This window comes from Spea bombifrons, chromosome 9 (assembly GCF_027358695.1).
Source record: "Spea bombifrons isolate aSpeBom1 chromosome 9, aSpeBom1.2.pri, whole genome shotgun sequence".
Lineage (NCBI taxonomy): Eukaryota > Metazoa > Chordata > Amphibia > Anura > Pelobatidae > Spea > Spea bombifrons.
The window spans coordinates 18,121,354-18,137,645 of NC_071095.1; the positions used below are offsets into that span (position 1 = coordinate 18,121,354).

General features: G+C 44.2%; 1 pseudogene; it reads right to left on the reverse strand.

Moving 5' to 3' along the window:
- Nucleotides 1–11,016: 11,016 nt before the first annotated feature.
- The window catches only part of LOC128504307 (uncharacterized), a 45,135-nt pseudogene continuing 39,859 nt past the window's right edge, over nt 11,017–16,292 (reverse strand).

Here is a 16,292-nt window from a genome sequence, read left to right on the forward strand (position 1 = left end):
AGGAGGAGACTCCCGTAGATTCCTGCACGGAGTTGTTACGGGCAAATTCCGCAATGGGTAAAATACACGCCAGAAGCGTGCTATGAATTGTGTGCCTTGGTCGGAGACAATCTCGGTAGGTAATCCATGGAGACGAACGACCTTGTGTATGAAGATGTCTGCCAGTGCAGAAGCAGTAGGAAGTCTCTTTAATGGTATCATGTGAGCCATCTTCGAGAAAGGATCTACAATCCTGAGACTCACGGTGTGTCCTTTGGAGTTAGGTAAGTCCACAATAAAGTCCATAGCTACGCGAGTCCATGGCGTAGAGAGAAGAAGCAAAGGACGGAGCAGCCCGGCGGGAGGCCTCCTGGAAGATTTGTTAGCTGCACACTTGGTACAGGAACGGACAAACAAGACAGTGTCCTTGGCCCAGTCTGGCCACCAAAAGGTTCTAGACACGAGATCCTTGTTACATGCGACCCCCGGGTGTCCTGCCGTTCTGGAACCATGAGACATTCGAAGTACACGAGTTCTGAAACATGTGGGAGCAAATAGTCCTTGTGAACTTCAAAGGCACACTGTCACGGTACCCTCCGTGCCATGGGCTCCTGGAGGGGACTGAGTGCCAGCCTCCTCCCTACAGACTATGGGCCCTGGTAAGGAGTACCACATTATCCCAATCCAAAGAGACCTCTATGACCAATATTTGCACCTAGATCTGATATCCAGCACCCCCCCTTGAGTAATTTGAGAGTTTTACTCTTACAAGTGAAGACTCACAGAATAGCCTATTAGGCATTTAGATAGATTAAAAACTAATGCCACCAATTATTTTCATGTATGGATTTCTACCTTTTCTATCCCTAAATTGTAGGGTCGAACAGGGGTGGATCATCCATTACGGAAAGAGAAGATCTCCCCTAACCAGCCCAGTGGATTCTTCATCCCTTGTGTGATGTTCTAATACTTGTGCCATTTACCGGAGCTCCGTGGGGATCGGCCGAGACATGTTCTGGTAGGCAGTGTTTTTTTTTATTACTTAATGTAGTACAACACACTACTTACTCATTAAGTGGCAGCAGCTCACACAGAGTGCTCCATGTGGGTTTTACTGTATGGCAGTAGATTGTCCATGTGCTAATATATGGCGTTAGCATACAGTCATACATGGTAACACACACACAGCTCCCCCACTCTCATGTGACCTTGCGCAGAGCACTGTCAGCTTTACTGCTTTACTGCAGCTCTAAAGCTCTATGTGAGCTGCTGTGCTGATGCCACCCGCCGTCGTGTATTTAACTCATCTTATAACGAGTAACAAAAAAAACCGGACACTGTATCTTGGAGCAAATATTAGGACATCATCCAAAGGATGAAGAATCCACTGGGCTGCTCTAGAGAGATAGAAACTTTATAAGAATAAATACATTAATTATTTTCATGTATATAAATAACTCATAGGCTATTCTTTGAGTCTTGAGTTGTTTTTGGACCAAATCTCTCAAAATACTCAAGACAGCTGACGGAATTGCTTTCAAAGATGCTCCCCTGCGTTATTTGTATATTAAATTGCATTTTCAAACAGCCACCGAAATGCATAAGCTTCAAATAAAATATCCCATAGATGCAGGGGCGTACCTAGAGTATTTGGCACCTGGGGCAGATCCTGTATGGGGCACCCCCCCCACACACACACTTTAAAACTGCATAGCTTCTATCGTTATATACTGGCACAGACATTGACAGTGGTACAGCGTAATCCCTATCACTATACATTGAGCCAGACATTGACAATAGTGCAGCATAACGCCTATCACTATATACTAAGCCAAACATTGATGTGGTGTAGGCCTACCACTTCATTGTCTGGCTTAGTAGTAGGGATGCACCGAAACGAAAATTATGGACAAACCGAAAATCCAGCATTTACCTGTCCGAAACCGAATATGACCCCCCCCCATAAAAAAAAATCTCACTTTTATTTAAAGTAACACACCAAAATAGGACAAAAAAATTCAATAACAATATTAATATATATATATGTAGGCTGACTTGGCATGATAGGAGTGTGATTGCTGTAAGCAATTATATATATATATACATATATATATATATATATATATATTAATATTGTTATTATTGTTCACATGTGAACTCAGCACTGGAGGCATAGAATCAGACATACAAATCCCGTATTTGCAGGTATACAATAATAATGTATGGAAACATAGCATAACAGATATGGATCAACAGAATAACACACAAATCAATTTGAATTCACATAAAAACTCAGCATTAAAGGTATAGATAAAACCCTAAATTACAAGCATAAATCACAGGTTGCACAACCCAAAGCTAGCCCTGGCGTCCACACTGCCACATAGAACCTGAGCAGCACCCAAATTACACACATATGCTTTGCCATCTTTGTCCCCAAACAGCCCGTCCTATGCCATATTTGTCCCATAAACACCCTGCTTGTGCCATCGTTGCCTTTCTACAAATCAATCATCTATGATACATACAAATACTTTTACAGTCACATAATTCATTCACGCAATCATTTATTCTCTCACTCATTCACACAAATAATTTACACATATTCATTACTGCATTCTCACAAATTCATCCACACATTATTTCATACTCTCACTAGCTCTGCCACGGTGCGCTTCACTACTGAGCGCCGGAATATGACTGTGACGATACGGATACGTGGAGCAGCCTCTCCCCCAGGATGTATCGTCCAGAAAGGAGCGTTGCTGAGACCGGGGTCAAGTCGGTGACTGTATCTCCCCCAGGATGCTGGTCTCAGTAGGGGAAACTTGTGGAGCGAGGCTGAAGGGTCAGTAGACGGTAGCAGGTTTGACCTGAGCTGGGGTAGGCATCTACTCCTTTAGCCACTGGATAGGGAGGCAGGTATTGATCCCTCTGCCACAAAGTACAGCCTTTACAGAGGCTGCCAAGTGTTGTTAAGCTCAATGCTGACAACAGATCCCAAGACTCTGCCGCAACCCTCCCAAGAAATGGACGCACACCAAACTCTTGGGGAAGACTTCTCCGTTTATTGCAAGCCAGACAAGGTTATATAGGAAAACAAGGGGTGGGTAAAACACTACAAACAACCAAGTACTTTGTATACAAAAGGAAAGTTAACATAAGAAAATTATTAATTAATTAATACAATCCAATAGTTCACACCACAACACAACAAAGGATCAATACCATCACCTCAAGATAATGGCAGTGCAGATAGGAAGCAGCACCAATAAACATAACGGGATTATACAAGGAAGGAACATCAGTTTGAAAATACAAAATACACATTAACCCTTGTATGCCCACAAGTCTCAGACGGCTACCATCACAACGACGTAATATTCCGGTGCTCAGCATGAAATTCCGGCACCGCGACAGAGCTAGATGCTTTGCGGAGGAGAGTGAGGGGCGCCAAGCGGTTGCTGAAAAAGTATTCATGAGTGACCGCTTGGCGTCCCTCTCTCCTCCACGTCAAAAAAATAAATAAAAAATCCGGGACAATTCATTGCGGGACTGTCCCAGGCAATCCGGGACATGTGGTCACCCTATTTGTTACTTGATGTTTAATTTTCACGATTGATTTTAACATTCATATAATGTAATGTATGGAACAGTATAGAGTGATGGGAGTTATGATGTACTTCATGTACTTATGATGTAGAGCATAATTATATAATGAAAAAGACATTGGAAGTGGTGCAGCATAACTCCCGTCACTCTCACACATTTACCAATCCACACATACTAATCCTCTGTCACTTTTCTCGTTACAGCAGTCAGCTCATTTTCCTCCTCTTCGCTCTTCTTCTTCTGTCTCCTTCCGGTTCAGAGGACACGGACGGCGGTGGGTGCGGCTTCAGTGTTGTGCGCCGGGATTTGACAACATCCCGGCGCTCAGCTGCAGTTGCCGCGCGCATCTGATTTTAAGCCAGTCAAAGGGAGATCCTTGATCTCCCCAACATAGCCTGCTCCTCCAGCGGCGGACATTACTGTCCGTCTCTGGAGGGGTGCCCGGTGCCGGCAAGTAGCTGCCCAAAGTAAATAGGTCTCCCTAATCGGACATCATATATTTCCCTCCTTCCTAGATGCTTAGAATATTCTACAGCCCCAACAGACACAACACCGGAAATGTTTTAAACATAAAATAAGTTCTTCTATATAACTTCTAGACTTGGGCACCGGGGGAGGGGGTGGCTATACCGCGAATATTCGCACGGTCCCGTCTTCTCTTCTTGCTCGTTTTATCTAAGTTTTCTCCCGATTTCCTAGAAGGGGTTATTACGGGGTTAAGAAACACATCGGAGCAGCAGCAGCAGATGCTTCGGCGCCGTAAAGGAACGTGTGTGCGAATCTATTGGTCGCCGGCAGGGGGCTCGTCTGGCATCAACGAATAAATTGCAGAACTGCATGAATGCACTTCATTCCTTGATGCCAGACGAGCCCCCTGCCGAAACAACCAATACAGTCACATACACGTACCTTCATGGTGCAATCCGAGGTGTACACAATACACATTGCCCTAAACTGAGGGCCAAGTTGCTCCGAGCAGTTGTCTTGTCTTGGCCTGGGAGAAACGGGGCTTATTTATTTATTTATTTATCATACACACACATCCATAGAGGTTTAATAAAAGAATAGGGATTTTCCATTTAATTTGATTTTAGACCACTTTTAAATACATGCCTGACGTTTGCTACCTATTTACAATGGCATACTTTCCAACAACCCAACTTTTACTGCTGCAGCAGCTGCCTTGGGCACACCTGGCTGCCACCAGTGTGCTGTCAAAGAAAGAAAGGCATGCTGACCGCTAGGTGCACTCCTGGTCAGTCTGTTGTGAAATGAACAGACTGACCAGGACTGGAAAAAGGCAGGACTGTCCCGAAAAAGTTGGGTCTGTTAGCAGGTATGCGAATGGAAAAATGTGAGACAGGAACTAAAAATAGCTTAGGGTTAATGTACGGTTATGTTTAAGAGTAGTAGCAGTGCACTGGTTTGGTTAAAGATGTATTATGTCTAAATAATAATTTTAATTTTAATGGGTGTTAAAAAAAAATTAAGGGGTTAATTAAATGTATTATATTTTTAAAGTTATATTTATTATTTACTTTATTATGTTTATAGTGTTGCCTACCTGCATTTGCATACCTAGTTTAGCTAAATTTGATGGGACAGGACTGGAAAAAAGCAGGACTGTCCCGAAAAAGTTGGGTCTGTTGGCAGGTATGTGGATGGAAAAATGTTATAGGGTGAAGTGTGAGTTATAGCGTTAATGCTAGTGAGTGTAGAAGTGAAGGCCAGGACAAATAACAGGAGGAAAGGTCCTTGTGATTTGTGAATTGTACGTGTGTGTGTTATGTGTTATTGTGCGTGTTATGTTTGGTTGGTTGTGTATCAGACGGAAAAAAATGAAATTAAAGATTTGCTGAGAAAAAGTATATGATTGAAAAAATGGAAAAGGTAAATGAGTGGGCAATTGGCGACCCACTCACCTGTTTCACCCCAGAGCAAAGCATCCAAAACACTGTCAGTCCTAGACGTCTGGGAGCGGACTTTCAGAGCTCAGACGCTAGCCCCTAGCGTAAATTGGCTACACCGGCAGAAGAAGCAGACGTTGCCACACCACAAACAGACGCAGCCAGGGGGAGAAACTACCTTGAACATTAACTTTCCTTGGGTAACCCAACTTGGGCTGATTGAATTTAAGAAAGGCAATCTGCTCCGTCAGATGAGGTGCCATGCGTGAGCGCTGTGGACTCAGTATGTTTCCAGTCATAGAAAACACGCGCTCACTTTGAACAGTGGTTGGCGGACATGATAGAAGCTGCTGCGCAACCCATGAGAGTGCAGGCCACACACTCTTCTTTTCATCCCAGTAGCTAAGAGGATCAACATTAGGCGCAGAAGGACCTTCACTGAGGTAAAGTTTGACCATTTCAGCAGCACTACTCTCCTTTCTGCTGCTAGCTCTGTCAGATGGTCCAACTATACTCCCAAGTGCCTCTTCCCAAAACGCAACTGCTCCACTCAGCTGTGTTGTACTGCTTGTGGCACTGCTGCTGATGCTGCTGCTAGGAGTAGCCGACCACATCATCTCTTCCTCCTCCTGCACCTCTCCCTCCTCGGACAGCATTCCCATTTTACGCTGCCAGTCACGCACCTTTTGAACCAATTGCTCCCGGCAGCTACTGAGAACATTGAATTTCATTGCTAGCTTTCCCTTAATCCTTGGATCGCAAAGGCACGCTAGCATCATTTCGGGACTCTCTTCCATTCGTTTGCGAAGGTGTACTTTTAGCAGATCCTTCAGCTGACTATGGCTGCTAAGTCAGGATGTAGAGTGCCACCTTGAACAGCCTCACGGTTTCCAAGGAACACATCCATCTTGCTGCCTAGATGGGAGAACACTGGGATTACCTGGGCCAGACTGGCAGTGTTTGATCTTAAATATTCTGTGGCATCCCTGAATGGTTTAAGGACTGCCACTAGCTGGGCGATCAATGTCCAATCCTCCCTATCCAATGGAGATGTAATCCCAATATTATGCTCTGAGGCAAGATTATGGATTGTCCTCTGCTGCTCCAAAATCCTCTCCAGCATGTCTAACGTGGAGTTCCACCGTGTACTGACATCCTGACGTAGGCAGTGTACGGGAAGACCTGACCTCTCTTGCTCTTCCCTCAAAAGTTGGCTAGCCTTAACACTATGGTGAAAGTGCCCAGCGATCTTTCTGTAGTGGGACAGAACTACTGCTGCCACATTAGTTCCTTCTGACATTGCTGCCTTCACTACAAGATGGATGATGTGGGATGGATGATGTGGGCTGCACAGCGCACACCAACAATATGACCATCTCGCAGCACTTTCACCATATTGGCAACTCTGTCAGTTACCACAAAACCAACTTCAACATTGGTGCCCGCCTCTGCTCCCACCCAAAGGCTAAACATTTTCCTCATTGCATGCAGAATATTTTCGGAAGTGTGCTTTTCATCCATCACTTCTGCATGGAGAAGGAAAGATCGGTAGCCTGCTGCAGCAGCTTCCTTAGACACACCGGGCTGCCACCAGTGTGCTGTCAAAGAAAGAAAGGCTGCCCACTAGGTGCACTCCACAAATCCGTTGTGAAATGAACAGACTGACCAGCAGCCTTGGAAAGCTCCTCTTTCACTGCTGAAACACAGGACCGATACAGCGAGGGGACAATGTTCCTACTTAAAGTGGAACGTGACGGAACTGTATATTGTGGGCTGTGGACAGGAGGAGGTTGAGATGCACGAGAGAAGTGGCTGTGGGGTGTTAGTGAGCTGTGGGGTGTTAATGTCACAGAGGTTTAGGTGTAGGAGGTATTTGAAGGTTGGGTTTTAGCAGACTGAAGTCAGACAGAGAAAAGGGAGAGTTGGAGAATTGCGATATTGAGGTCACTTTGATGGCCATCACAGTGCGTGATGGAGACCAAGGAAGGAGGAGAGTGTAGGCGGCAGGTGAGGATGGATTGTCAATCAATATATTGAAGTCACCCAGGATTAGTGGAGGGACGGTGAAGTAAAGGAGCCATGCGGCAAATTGATCAAAGAATTGGGAAGTAGGCGAGGAGACCGGTAGATCAGAAGAGAATGAGGGAATTAGTGGCAGACATTGAAAGGTGCCCCTGGGAATTAAAGTTTCTATCCCTAAATTGTAGGGTGGAACAGGGGTGGATCATGTACTATGGAAAGAGAAAATCTCTCCTGACAGCCCGGTGGATTCCTCATCCCTTGTGTGTTTTTGTTACTGCAGTATAACTCTTTACAAGATGCTGCCTTATGTAGGAGAAGAGCTGCAATGAAGACCGAGATGGGACGTGGGGATTAAGGTATGGCACCAGATTGTCCATATGCTACACTGGTGTACGGCGTTACCATGCATGAATATATCTTAATGCCATACAATAACAGTCACACAGTCACACTCGCACGGAGCACGGTCTTCACTGCAGCTCTCAAGTAACTTTTCATAACGAGTAACTAATAAAAAGCACACACTTTACCTACCAGCGCACATCTCGGCCGGTCCCCATAGAGCTGTATCTCGGTACGAGTGTTAGGACATCTTCCAAGGGATGAAGAATCCGCTGGGCTGGTAATGACAGAGCTTCTCTTTCCATACTGGATGATCCACCCTGGCTGGACCTTACAATTTAGGGAATAATAAAGACATATATTACAAACTAACATCATTAACTATAAAATACCCGATAGATGTATTACAAACTATGGCTCCCCTTAGTTATAATTGTCCCCCTGCCACAAAACCCAGACGCAGATCGCCCTTTTGTGCCATCAGGGGCTTTTGGTGGGCCGCTGGTTACGAGATCTCTGATCTACTCGTTACACTATGGATGCCGTGCATTTCAGTCACGGAGCGCCAGTTACATGCTTATCAATAGGTTTCTAGGAGACTTGAGAACCTATTGTTAGGTTAGTGGAGGTCATAAAGAAGAACAAATTATTATTAAAACACATATTTGTAAACAGAGTGAATGTGTGAACATCCAATCTCACCAACATCGTTACTGTAGAAATCTGATGAGGAATGAAATACGAGATAAAGGACAGAGTTACTTGGGTCCAAGAAACAGGCAGTGTTGAGTATTGTATACGTTTCATGGATGTGTCGAAGCTGCAGCTTCTATGCTGTATTTTAAGCCAACTACCCCAATTCAAGGAATTAATGTACACCATGATCCTGCTGAAATAGACAACCCTACAGCACTATACATACCCCGCAATTCACGTGTCATTTATTTCAGTCTCACGCATAGAATTGCAGGTGGCGTGGGATGGATATTCCTCCTTGCTTCGTGCCACGGAGTGACTTCGCTGCCTCGCGGTCTGATGGGATTGCGCTCTATACCTGAAACCTAGAAATATGGAGCAAAACGATAGAGCAGGTAAGAGGCTATTATAACACCAGAGATACCATCATATAGAAAAAGGTAACACTGAGAACCGGCACAGTCTAACGCAACGACTACAACTGCTCAAGAGTTTCACCTCGTCCTTTTTCTCTGTTCTCCAGGTCCTCGGCTTCGTCTCCTTTGATTTCTACCCGATCTTCAGTGACCTGACCAAGTTCCTCGAGAAAGAAGAGTCCACAGGAGAGACGGAGGTGCAGAAATCAGACGGTACGTTGAAGTGCGATGCTCAGGGAGCCGGGACACTGCATATAATAGAACAAGAATAAAAGCTTTTAAATAGAACTCCTCTGAAGACACACTGAGAAGATCTGCTACTGCTTTTAACACAAATAAAGCTGTTAATAAAATGCTGCCACTTACTTTTTGGAGATCCTTTAGCACAATCCTCCCTCCGTGGTTCCGTTATTAGAGACCCCATCCAGGAGCCTGCGGGAAGGGACGGGGGGATTCTGTCGGATATTACATTGGGAAGCACACATTACAGGGGATACGAAGTCTGGAGGGTTCCTGTAACTCTGCAGAGAGACGGCCACTAGAAGCAATGCATTGAACGATCCATCCTGATCACACATACCCCGCGGATGTGTTCAGCGTCTCCTGCCACGTGATATACTTACCGCCTGTCGGTGCCAGTGACAGCGGAGAAGCTGCAGGAGGTGCGTTCATCGTTCACTGGACTGTCCATGTAAATGGATCCCTTGGCTCTGCAATCCCCTGCCTGTTACGGTTCGTTTTATACCCAAATATGATACACTTTTTTTTTAAAATCTCTTGCAGAGGAAGAATTTGATTCAGACTCGGATGAAACGTGAACGGTACTGATCCTTTACTGATCCCATCTGGAGTTGGATGCGGAAGATACTGAAATACCCGTTACCCCCGAGTAAAGACTAAACGTAGGAAGAGTGACCCCCCCCCCCCCCGCAGCACCGAGTGCAGGTAAATTTAACCATTTCTACTTATTGATTTATTATTCAGAAAAGCCATGTTAAATATGCATGAGGAGGCCCGAGATCATCCATGTAACCTGCAGGTCTTATCAGTGGGTTACAAGGGCTACAAACATATAGATCTCCACTGAGAAAAGTGACCTGATATATCGTTAGTAGATTTAAAGTTTAAAAGGCTGTTTAGCGCCAAGTTCCTTTCCTGCCAAGGAGGAGAATGTATAAGTAATTAGACCTTCATAGAACACACAGAAGACACTTACTCTCCAAACCCCCTTCTCCAGCCCAGACTGATAGAAAGTGTGTTTAATGACATAGGAAGGGCTTCAGGCCGTGAAGAAGAGCGATAAGGGGATCGGGGGGCCGGTAGTGAATCTGGGGGGGGTTTTCACTTTGATACTCGTAAGAACCGGCCCCTTGGGTGGTGGGGAGGGAATCCCCCTATAAAGGAGATTTTTTCAGATCTTGGGATTTTTTGCCGCAGAGAATTATTCACTGAAAGGAGAATTATGGTTCCATCTTTATGACTTTGACCAAAACTGTTGGTTTTCCAAATGAAGAAGGGCTGAGCTTCCCCTTTTTCCCATAAATAAACACAGACGCTGGTATCAGCCACATAAGCACTACTTTTATTACATGTTTACAGCATGTGAAGCCGACATATATAACGTCCCCGCTTCTATAACACTCAGAAAAAATACAGAATAGTGTTTAAAGAATCAGCTCCTGCTAAACGAATCCAAGAAAGCCAAGAACTGTCCAAAGAGCTCATTAAAAGCCTCAGACGGCTTTCATCGCTACTGAGTGACGTATACAATAACATTATTATCGCATCCACAGCACAATAACACATAGATGACTGGCTTTAAACAATAAGTAAGAAAAATCATACAGCAGATTCAAAGGATTCTTTTCTATACAGGGTGGGGGAGGGGAGACGCTGGCATAAGCCATGTGGGTTTTGGGCAGTATATAATAATATTACCAAAGGCCACAATGACAAACATTGGACACAATCCGTTTGTTTGCGTTCTGATTGACAGACACAGATAGTTGCAGAAAGACACGCGAGCGGAGCGGTGAGAAACATTATAAGCTATAGAAAGAATTCTTCCCTGTAAAGCCCCGGGAGACGGCTCCGTATCGCTCAATACTCGCCAACTGATAAATCCCGTCATGAAATAAACCGTCCTCTGAAATGAGTAAATAGAGACGTCCGTTAGCAGTATAGATACTCCGCCGAGTGGAATGCGATCGCCGTCGTCTCCGCAGTGAGAAGAAGGTGTTGACCGTTTAGGCGACGGTGGCCGAGAATCCAAAGACCTGCAGGAAAGAAGAACGAAAGCCGTTTAGTAAACGCAGTAACAAGTCAGAACGTTTCGTATTATTGCGGGGTAATTCATCATTTGGTAAACACCTAACAAGCAGCCATCCCTGTATCAGTAGTGACGTTGGAGGCACAAGACTCTGCGAGGCACCGGCCACTTTCCATCCGAGTGCCAATTTTCCTAAGAGTCACTGTTTAGGAGTTTACCAAGGAGGACAACAAGGAAGGACAAAGAGAAACCTGGAGGCTCCCTGCAATCAACTCTCCACAGAACGGTCATCAAGCGCTGCCTACTGCTTATTGTGTTTGCTCCACGACCACCCCATCCCATCCCATCACCATCACCATCACCCTCCAGTTACCATGCTCACAATCCTCTTCTCACTTTCCTCTATTAGTAGAACAGCCACCAGCACCTCCACACCATGTCTGTATTGCACCATCATTACTTTCTTCTCCCCTTCTCTCATCCCAAGCACTTAACAATTTCACCCCCCCATCTCCCCTCACTCCCAGCAACCTCTCCGCTCACCCAAGTCCTATTCCCACCTCCTCTCACTCTCTGCTTCTTTTAGCAGCTGGGGATATTTCCCCAAATCCTGGCCCTCCCGTGGTGCTCTCTTCCCCATCCTCTCCCATTCTACAGAAGCTTCAGTAATCTTGTCCACATTCCCCGCCGCTCCTCCTACCCCCCATTTTCCGTTGCACTCTGGAACGCACGTTCTGTCTACCAAACTAACAGCCCTACACGGCCACTTAACCTCTAGCTCCTTACACCTTCTCGCTCTAACTGAAACCTGGCTGTCCCCTTCTAACGCCGCCTCTCCCGCTGCTCTCCCCTATGGTGGCCTCCACCTAACTCTGTCTCCGGTAACACCTCCCCTGCCCCTCTCAGTTGGGGACCCCAAGGCTCGGTTCTAGGACCCCTTCTGTTCTCTCTTCACTTCCTCGCTTGGTAAACTAATCGCATCCTTTGGCTTTCATTAGCACCTGTACGCTGATGACACCCAGATCCATCTATCCTGCCCTGATCTCTCTCCTTCTTAGATGGCGTAACTAACCGTCTCGCCTCTGTCTCTTCCTGGATGTCTGCGCGTTTCCAGAAATCTCTCCAAAACCCAACTTCTCATCCTCCAACGCTAAGATTCCCCGTCAGTTTCCCTCAATGTCACCGGTGCCGTCATCACCCCGTCCCCTCGGGCCCCGCTGTCTTGGTGTCACCCTCGACTCTGAGCTCTCGTTCAACCCCCACATTCAGTCCGTCTCTAAAAACGTCCGTCTCCATCTTAAAAGCATTGCCTGCATCCAACCCTTCCTGAAATTGGATTTCAAAGACATGCATAAAAAATTACAGGGTTCTTTTTTTTGCTTCTCTAGGGGTACCAAAAAAAAGAGCCCTGCAGCATGCATTTTTCAGAACCCCAAATTGGATTTTAGCGGAAAAATGCATAAAAAATTACAGGGTTCTTTTTTTGCTGTTCTAGGGGTGCGAAAAAAGGAGCCCTGCAGCATGCATTTTTCAGAACCCCAAATTGGATTTCAGGAAAAATGCATAAAAAATTACAGGGTTCTTTTTTTGCTGTTCTAGGGGTGCCAAAAAAGGAGCCCTGCAGCATGCATTTTTCAGAACCCCAAAATTGGTTTAGGGAAAAATGCATAAAATTACAGGGTTCTTTTTTTGCTGTTCTAGGGGTGCGAAAAAAGGAGCCCTGCAGCATGCATTTTTCAGAACCCCAAATTGGATTTCAGGAAAAATGCATAAAAAATTACAGGGTTCTTTTTTTGCTGTTCTAGGGGTGCGAAAAAGGAGCCCTGCAGCATGCATTTTTCAGAACCCCAAATTGGATTTTAGCGGAAAAATGCATAAAAAATTACAGGGTTCTTTTTTTTGCTGTTCTAGGGGTGCCAAAAAAGGAGCCCTGCAGCATGCATTTTTCAGAACCCCAAATTGGATTTCAGGAAAAATGCATAAAAAATTACAGGGTTCTTTTTTTTGCTGTTCTAGGGGTGCCAAAAAAGGAGCCCTGCAGCATGCATTTTTCAGAACCCCAAATTGGATTTTAGCGGAAAAATGCATAAAAAGTTACAGGGTTCTTTTTTTTGCTGTTCTATGGGTGCCAAAAAGGAGCCCTGCAGCATGCATTTTTCAGAACCCCAAATTGGATTTTTGCGGAAAAATGCATAAAAAATTACAGGGTTCTTTTTTTGCTGTTCTAGGGGTGCGAAAAAAGGAGCCCTGCAGCATGCATTTTTCAGAACCCAAAATTGGATTTTAGCGGAAAAATGCATAAAAAATTACAGGGTTCTTTTTTTGCTGTTCTAGGGGTGCCAAAAAAGGAGCCCTGCAGCATGCATTTTTCAGAACCCCAAATTGGATTTCAGGAAAAATGCATAAAAAATTACAGGGTTCTTTTTTTGCTGTTCTAGGGGTGCGAAAAAAGGAGCCCTGCAGCATGCATTTTTCAGAACCCAAAATTGGATTTTAGCGGAAAAATGCATAAAAAATTACAGGGTTCTTTTTTTTGCTGTTCTAGGGGTGCCAAAAAAAGGAGCCCTGCAGCATGCATTTTTCAGAACCCCAAATTGGATTTCAGGAAAAATGCATAAAAAATTACAGGGTTCTTTTTTTTGCTGTTCTAGGGGTGCCAAAAAAAGGAGCCCTGCAGCATGCATTTTTCAGAACCCCAAATTGGATTTCAGAAAAAATGCATAAAAAATTACAGGGTTCTTTTTTTTGCTGTTCTAGGGGTGCCAAAAAAGGAGCCCTGCAGCATGCATTTTTCAGAACCCCAAATTGGATTTCAGGAAAAATGCATAAAAAATTACAGGGTTCTTTTTTTGCTGTTCTAGGGGTGCGAAAAAAGGAGCCCTGCAGCATGCATTTTTCAGAACCCCAAATTGGATTTTAGCGGAAAAATGCATAAAAAATTACAGGGTTCTTTTTTTTGCTGTTCTAGGGGTGCCAAAAAAGGAGCCCTGCAGCATGCATTTTTCAGAACCCCAAATTGGATTTTAGGGGAAAAATGCATAAAAAATTACAGGGTTCTTTTTTTGCTGTTCTAGGGGTGCCAAAAAAGGAGCCCTGCAGCATGCATTTTTCAGAACCCCAAATTGGATTTTAGCGGAAAAATGCATAAAAAATTACAGGGTTCTTTTTTTGCTGTTCTAGGGGTGCCAAAAAAGGAGCCCTGCAGCATGCATTTTTCAGAACCCAAAATTGGTTTTCAGGAAAAATGCATAAAAAATTACAGGGTTCTTTTTTTTTGCTGTTCTAGGGGTGCCAAAAAAGGAGCCCTGCAGCATGCATTTTTCAGAACCCCAAAATTGGTTTAGGGAAAAATGCATAAAAAATTACAGGGTTCTTTTTTTGCTGTTCTAGGGGTGCGAAAAAAGGAGCCCTGCAGCATGCATTTTTCAGAACCCCAAATTGGATTTCAGGAAAAATGCATAAAAAATTACAGGGTTCTTTTTTTGCTGTTCTAGGGGTGCCAAAAAAGGAGCCCTGCAGCATGCATTTTTCAGAACCCCAAAATTGGTTTAGGGAAAAATGCATAAAAAATTACAGGGTTCTTTTTTTTGCTGTTCTAGGGGTGCGAAAAAAGGAGCCCTGCAGCATGCATTTTTCAGAACCCCAAATTGGATTTTAGCGGAAAAATGCATAAAGAATTACAGGGTTCTTTTTTTGCTGTTCTAGGGGTGCGAAAAAAGGAGCCCTGCAGCATGCATTTTTCAGAACCCCAAATTGGATTTCAGGAAAAATGCATAAAAAATTACAGGGTTCTTTTTTTCCTGTTCTAGGGGTGCGAAAAAAGGAGCCCTGCAGCATGCATTTTTCAGAACCCCAAATTGGATTTCAGGAAAAATGCATAAAAAATTACAGGGTTCTTTTTTTGCTGTTCTAGGGGTGCCAAAAAAGGAGCCCTGCAGCATGCATTTTTCAGAACCCCAAATTGGATTTCAGGAAAAATGCATAAAAAATTACAGGGTTCTTTTTTTTGCTGTTCTAGGGGTGCGAAAAAAGGAGCCCTGCAGCATGCATTTTTCAGAACCCCAAATTGGATTTCAGAAAAAAATGCATAAAAAATTACAGGGTTCTTTTTTTTGCTGTTCTAGGGGTGCGAAAAAAGGAGCCCTGCAGCATGCATTTTTCAGAACCCCAAATTGGATTTCAGGAAAAATGCATAAAAAATTACAGGGTTCTTTTTTTGCTGTTCTAGGGGTGCCAAAAAAGGAGCCCTGCAGCATGCATTTTTCAGAACGCCAAATTGGATTTTTGCGGAAAATGCATAAAAAATTACAGGGTTCTTTTTTTGCTGTTCTAGGGGTGCGAAAAAAGGAGCCCTGCAGCATGCATTTTTCAGAACCCCAAATTGGATTTCAGGAAAAATGCATAAAAAATTACAGGGTTCTTTTTTTGCTGTTCTAGGGGTGCCAAAAAAGGAGCCCTGCAGCATGCATTTTTCAGAACCCCAAATTGGATTTCAGGAAAAATGCATAAAAAATTACAGGGTTCTTTTTTTGCTGTTCTAGGGGTGCCAAAAAAGGAGCCCTGCAGCATGCATTTTTCAGAACCCCAAAATTGGTTTAGGGAAAAATGCATAAAAAATTACAGGGTTCTTTTTTTGCTGTTCTAGGGGTGCGAAAAAAGGAGCCCTGCAGCATGCATTTTTCAGAACCCCAAATTGGATTTTAGCGGAAAAATGCATAAAAAATTACAGGGTTCTTTTTTTTGCTGTTCTAGGGGTGCCAAAAAAGGAGCCCTGCAGCATGCATTTTTCAGAACCCCAAATTGGATTTTAGGGGAAAAATGCATAAAAAATTACAGGGTTCTTTTTTTGCTGTTCTAGGGGTGCCAAAAAAGGAGCCCTGCAGCATGCATTTTTCAGAACCCCAAATTGGATTTCAGAAAAAATGCATAAAAAATTACAGGGTTCTTTTTTTTTGCTGTTCTAGGGGTGCGAAAAAAGGAGCCCTGCAGCATGCATTTTTCAGAACCCCAAATTGGATTTCAGAAAAAATGCATAAAAAATTACAGGGT